Source organism: Rhipicephalus microplus, chromosome X (genome assembly GCF_043290135.1).
Source record: "Rhipicephalus microplus isolate Deutch F79 chromosome X, USDA_Rmic, whole genome shotgun sequence".
In the NCBI taxonomy this organism is placed as follows: Eukaryota; Metazoa; Arthropoda; class Arachnida; order Ixodida; family Ixodidae; genus Rhipicephalus; species Rhipicephalus microplus.
The window spans coordinates 335,630,615-335,637,859 of NC_134710.1; positions in this window are offsets into that span (position 1 = coordinate 335,630,615).

Genomic DNA, 7,245 nt, shown 5'->3' on the forward strand with positions numbered 1-7,245 from the left:
TGTTCACTCACGTCGATATATTCCTTGACTTGTTTTTTGTAATATCTATGCGTCGAGATTTAGTGGCATTGTCTGTTCACCATTTGCTTCTTCTTATTTAAGTGAGTTAATTTCTATTTCTGCTTACGAAGTCCAGTTACTCGCGTTCGCTGTACTTCGTCTTCTCTGCAGCGAAGTTATGACGGGTATTGCTTGTCGGTTTACGCTGGTCATTCGTCTATCTTTTTTTCTTATATGCGCGATGCTGGCTGGCGCTCGGAATCGGCACGCCTCGGCTTACTGTGTGCACCAATCCCAACAATTACAGTGCTAGCGCATTAGAACACATCACGAGATGAACGCCAAATTCGCGTCTAAGTTACCGTCGCTTGCACGGAAGGAAAACAAAAAACCTCCATCTCTTTGGCATCTCTGTCATTAAGCTTACTGCATTTTTTTTTCTTTTTATTCGTAGTCTCGGCTGTAACTACTACGCTCAAACGAGAGTTTCCTTTCGTCTAGTGGCTTTCGCTGAAGTTAATTTTTGATGACGTGGTACAAGCCATTAAAACGCGACTGGCAGGGATGTTTAGGTCGCATGCGCAGTTTACATGCCACCCCGTCTACGAGGTGCAGGCGCCCATCACGTTGCGTCAGAGCAGCACGAGACTGCAAAGCGCGTGCGCATGACGAGGTATCAGGAACTTTGCGTAAGCAGAGTGTAGCGCTGGCTAGTCCAAAGCATTTTTTTGTTGTTTTTTTGTCAGATTTTGTTTTATTCGGGCTTAACAGACACACGGTTTCCCCTCAGCTACGGCAGCAGGATGGTTTCAACTTTCTGACAGACCTTTTTTGAAGAGCGCGTAACAAATTTTTACTGGCTGTGGCAACGAAGAAACCTTTTCGTATAGAGACGCCTGACAGCGCAGCGTGTGTACTCCTAGCCTGTTGGCGGATAGCGGAGCCACAAGTATAAACAAATAGTTATATAGTGGTGCCAACGTAATTATGTTGCACGGAATCAGCCTTTGTTCCTGCAGCTAGTACACAAACGTGGCAGCCACGATGATGTATGTACGCAGTATCATCGCGCGCGCACCTCTTTGCGCAAGGCGGTGGCAATTTCTCAATGTATTACAGCTGTTATCAATTTGTGTGCATAGACCAGACGCACTAACGCAACTTCGTGTAGTGCTCTAATATGCAAACCATGATGTCTTCGATAGAAGCCATCCATACGCACTGCACTATGTACTAGAGTAAACACAGTGCCCAATACCAATACATATGATGAGTCTTACGTATACGCAGTGCTATAGTATACATGGAATTGGTACAAGCGCTGCATATGTACTGCATACACCACTGAGCAGGGTACAAGTACTATATGCAGTCTGCGCTGTGCTGTCTTGCGGACATATACCTTATCGGTGGTCATTGCGTGATCGTTGGACATATTGCTGACTGTCGCCGAGACATGACTTGGCATGGCACGAACCTTATTGAGGAGCCCACACTGCTGAGAATGGATACTTCCATCCAAGCACTGATTCGACTTACAGCACACCTTATTATTATTAATTTCTTATGCAAACGTGTTCGAACTGGTGGCTGCGGCGTTCGGCCTATTTGTGTGCGATAACTCCTAGTTTCCGTATGTGCCTCAAAAATTTGGCAAACCCAACTACTTATTGAAGGGGCCCTGCAACACTTTTCGAGCATGGTCAAAAATTCTGCCAATCGGTAGTAGAGGCTTACGAGAACACGCGAGCGAAATGTTATACCGCAGCACGCAGCCTAGAATTCGCAATAAATTATCAAAATCAGCTAAAAATTGCTTTCTCTTCCCTAGACAAATCACAGAATATGCCCAAAAATTACACGTAGACGACCCATCTATCAGCCATTGACTGATTTGAACAAGGTGCGCTCGGTTGTTACAGAAATCGCCGCGATCGAGACGCTGTCACTTGTACACGCGTGCGCACGTGATCGCACTGAGAAAGCCACGTATTTGATGAAAAATAAAGAAAACAAGTGCTCAACGTCACGAGGTGCGTGTGACGTTTTTTGCTTGCTCCTCTCATTCCTCCCTGCTTAGCTTCCAGCGCTTTCGTCGGGACAAGAAAGAATGCGATTGCAGCGTGTGACAAATATTTGTAACACCGCTTGTACTAGAGGGGTTCTTAAAATTTTTGCGGCGTTCAATTTGTGAGGCAATACGCTTATTCAGTGAATGATTTCCATGGTTACTGAAAAAATTGTTTCAGGGCTCTTTAACGGTCCACACACCAATGGTTGCCAAGTGATTCGGCAAGCCAGACAAGACAATAACACATGTCGCAGCGAAAAGCCGCATGATGCTCAAACGGAAAACTTTAAAAGTGCAATGAATCAAGTGGGCTTAGGGCTTGCCTAATATAGAAGAGGAAAACAGCGGCGTGCGGTCATAAATTATTAACAAAGCATTGTTTTTGTACAATTTGTATACAAAATACTAAATTGTAATAAAATAATATATCGAAATTGTATATAAAGCTCGAAATCTTTCTTTTTATTCTATAACCTCCATTATTTTAAGACCACCCAATTCTTGGCCAATCCCCCTCAGTGGGCATGAGTCACAAGAGAAAGTCATCAAGAACAAGAATAAAGGAGCACGTCATAAATTCAAAAGGTACTTTCTGGACCGTCATTTTAAATTTAGTTGCAGGCTGTGCGATCGGCTTTGGTTTGAAACCCTGGGTCACCTGTGTGTCGCGTGCTAGATAGCTTCACTGGTCATCCACCTTGATAGAGTAAAATGAACCCTCGATATTTAATATATAATTTCTGGCCAATTAGTTGCAACACTTCAATGCGTTAACACCTCGTTTTGTCAATGCCAAACAGCTCTGTCCAGCTTACCCCCATGGTCTGAATTGACGACTGTTTTTTACTCGCATGATTCAAACATACGTGCGCTAATGACTTCACAAACCGCCGTAGTCCTTTATCGTGAATATTTTCGCGCTTGCCAAAATTTCATGCTATGTAAAAGCAGTAAAGCAATATACAAGAAGTCAAGGACTGATTTATACGTGGAGTTTAACGTCCCAAAACCACCATATATGATTATGAGAGACGCCGTAGTGGAGGGCTCTGGAAATTTTGATCACCTGGGGTTCTTTAACGTGCACCCAAATGTGAGCACATGGGCCTACAACATTTCCGCCTCCATCGGAAACGCAGCCACCGCAGCCGGGATTTGATCGCGCGACCTGCGGTTCAGCAGCCGAGTACCTTAGCCACTCGACCACCACGGCGAGGCAAGAAGTCAAGGACGGCGTAGGCTGGCCTTGACTTCTTGTATATTGGAGTTGAACTTCTTAATAACACAGTAGCTTGAGGACCATAAAGTAGTTCGTTATATCAAATTTTGTTTGCCACAGCAGATATAAAAATTGGTTCTACTAAAGCGGTAATCTGGCTCGTGCTAGAATCCCATAGGTAAAACGAATAAATAAATAAATAAATAAACTTTTTTAAAAGTCCAGCAGTCTTCACCGGGTGGGGGGGGGGGGAAGAGGGGTTAATTTTGTCCCACCCTCCATCGATTATGGTGGCTGTGCCTCAAGTGACAGCTCGATGTCCTTGCACCCGGGTGGCATTTTCAGCTTGCCGGACGGCCCAAAGCTGGTCGGCCAGCTCGTCGCTGGTGAGTGCCACCTCCCAGCCGATCGGCAACAGTGACCGCAGCCGCGGTGGAGGCCGGCCCCTGCCCTCGTGTGGTGGTGGAAGCAGCAATCGGCCTGGGAGTTCGTCCCTGCCTAACATACGTCGCGAAGGGAACGGCGACCATGACGTTAACTTGTCCGGCACACTACCAAAGCATGGGCCGCAGTGTGGTCCTTTCCCCGCACGCTTAAATATGTTTCCACCACCATAAATATGTTTCCACCACCGTCCCCGCACGCTTTACACGCGTCCGTCGGGTATAAGTGTGGATAACACAGGCCTAGGATCACCAGACCGGGGGTACGTATTTGTCTATAATAACCTCAAACTTACGGCCTGTCTTTTGTTCAATTTGTTCAGTGGTGGTGGGTATTTACCACTGTTTAGCCTCTAATGTTGTGTAATGTCATTGAATGTGGTCAGACGATCACCCCACGACCATTTCGGTTGTTAACTATTTTAGTCTTCAAACCCACAATGGACGAGGTAATCCTTTCCTGTTTTTTGTGGCATTTCAAACTGAGTCGACTGGGGGATGAGTGACGTTATAACAGAACAAGGATCATTTCAGACAATTTTTACACAGTTTATAAACAAATCTGAAATTTCAGGACCACATAGAGGAATGTTGTGGTGAATTGTGTTTCAACATTTCTTTTGCATTATATGCTCTACCTTTCGCGTTTTAACTCAACCTCGCGAGAACCAAATATTGCCTAATTACAGTCACTATCCCGGCGTCTCTCGCGTTTGCTGTTTCGTTATGAAAATCATAAATTTCACTCAAATCAAGCGAGATCCGCCAAGTTGAGATTTAGTTCGCTGTCACCAATAATTCAACCGCATCTGTATTCGCCCTCTTGGATTAACAGCTATGGCTTTGTGCACAAAATGTTCAATATGAATCGGACGTATACCGCCCCCCCCCCCCCACCACCACCACCCCGTCTTTTAATAATCAAGGCGGTGTGGGCGCCCTTTAATCATTACGCTGTTTTGGCGAGCAAAGCCTCGTAATTTAACATTGCAGGCGAAAATTACTTTCAACGCCATCGAGAACTGATAAATAAAACAATTATTATTACAATTATGATTTATGTTCATATGTATAGCATTTTGTCTTGCGAGTCATGGTATAACGTCAAGTCACAGCTCAAAAGAAGCGTCAAGCTGTCGCGCTGGTATACGTCACCGAAGGGAGTTTGCGCAAAGAGACAGGGCGGTATATCTTTTCGCGGCGTGGCACTCTCGCTCATACTCAAAGGCGTCATTTTCTCACTCTTTCTCTCTCTTTTCGTTTCTTTTCGTTTTGGTTCTCACTACTCTCATTCTCACCGAGATGTTTGCTCGTGGTGGGAAACCACGAATGACAAAAGTAGGGCGCATCATCGTTCTATATGGCTTGCTACAAAGATGACCGCAGCAGCGCATTGTACCGTGCGCGGTGTTGATTTTTGCTCACGCTATGTGTGCTCGCCATTGTAGAACAATGCAACGGTCTACGAGAAAAAAAAAAGAAAAATAAAAAGAGAAACAGCGGGCACCTACGCAAATATGTTGCTGTTCACTTTCTAGAGTTTTGTCTGCTTGCTGTGAGAAATGTAACGCGCCAGTCTGAACAGTTTATATACAGACAAGATGTCGTATTCACACGTGTCTGTCTATATATAGACCTCGCATAATTAGCGCCCGGCCCTGATACCAAACGAGACATTCTAGTGCGAGACATGGATAATGCAAGGCTTGGCCGCTGTTGAAGACGCCGTAACAGCTCGTATGTCTGCTGAACGGCTTGTGCTGGTGTGTGTGTGTGTGTGTGTGTGTGTGTGTGTGTGTGTGTGTGTGTGTGTGTGTGTGTGTGTGTGTGTGTGTGTGTGTGTGTGTGTGTGTGTGTGTGTGTGTGTGTGTGTGTGTGTGTGTGTGTGTGTGTGTGTGTGTGTGTGTGTGTGTGTGTGTGTGTTTAAAGCTCAAGAAGAAACAATCGCACGCTAAGTATGAACACCACACAGAAACAATAACAAAATAGGCGTGAATTGGTCTGACCACGGTAATAGAACGTCACTTTCCAAAATAGGCGTACGTCTTTCACACTTGCCATTTTTGAAATATTTTTCATCCTATGCCCAGCAATAACTCCCTCCCCCTCTCTGGTAGCTTATTCGCTAAGGTGTCGTAAGCTAAGCTGGGGTAGGAGCATTCTGTTTCAGACCTTCGTGACTGCTTTTTGATGGAAGTGAAATGCAAAAAACACTCTTGTATCAGTTTAGATGCACGTTAAAGAACTACCGGCGGTAAAATTAGTCAGGAGCTTCCAACTACTATTTACCTCATAATCACGCCGTGGTTTGGCAAGTAAAACACTAGAGTCTAACTTAATGGTAAACAACACTTAGAAATGAGAATTAATGAGAACGAACAGAAAAGGATGCCAAGAGAAGTATAGATGTTTTTAGAAATAATTGGGGTGTAAATGTGAAAAACAAACGTGCACGAAAAGATAACTTTCGACCTGCAGGATCCGAGCCTGCAACCTTTGAATAATGCGCCCGGGGTTCCACCACTGAGCTATACGGTGGCGGTCATTTGCCCTTCCCCCTCCCCCTTTTCCACTTTACAGAGCATGTATGTGCATTCATAAACGTGGAAGCGTGACTCAGTGCCACCTGTTGCCATTGCGGAGAGTGACTCTTTTTGTGTCACGTACACGGACGCCGACATTGTCTGTCTGTTCTCATTCATTGTCTGTTATTACTCATTATTGTTGTGTCTAACAAAGAAAACAATCCCTTCAATTTACACTTCCTTCCTTTATTTACGAATGAGAAGTTTTGTCAATCTCCCCTACAAATAGAAAATATTGCCACTGTTATTGAAACGCTTATCATCGAGTTCCAGTACCATGCAAGTGGCATGCGCCCCATTACTCGAAGCATGACAAACTCGGTGGATCAACGCCGAAATATAATACCGTATATCTAAGTGCTCTACGGATGACTACACTTCGAGCTACCTGTACACACATACGCACAATCACTTGGCGTTCCATTGGGTCTGTCCTTATTGTTAGGTCAGCCTGTATTGTTGACCGAAATAAAGAAAACGCTCCATCAGTCATCTAGCTTGACTCACCGCGGCTGTCCATAACACCACCGCTTTGTCGCCCTTGTTGTGCGTTAATCTCAAACCCGGGCGTGGCATGCGTCTGGCGTATATATTACCTTGCTTGGCCTGCAGCCATCCAGGTCGTCCACTAAGCCGTGCGACACCTTTTGTATCGCTTGTCTCGCGGTGGAGTCGGCAAGTGAATACGTCATAGTCCGCATGTACAAGAGCACAGTCAAGGCTCGTCCTCCACATTCCACACCCTTTATTCTTCTACAGGAGTCTGTTTAGTTCTTTTTTATTTATTTTTCTCATCGTGTAAGCGAGAAACAGGCCACAGCAGTGAAGGAGGGTCTCGGTTGCGAGTCGACTGCTATGTCGAAACACCGAATCGCCGCTGATACGGTTGAGTGCGTTGGTCGATTGCGTTTAATGTCCGTGAGCAAT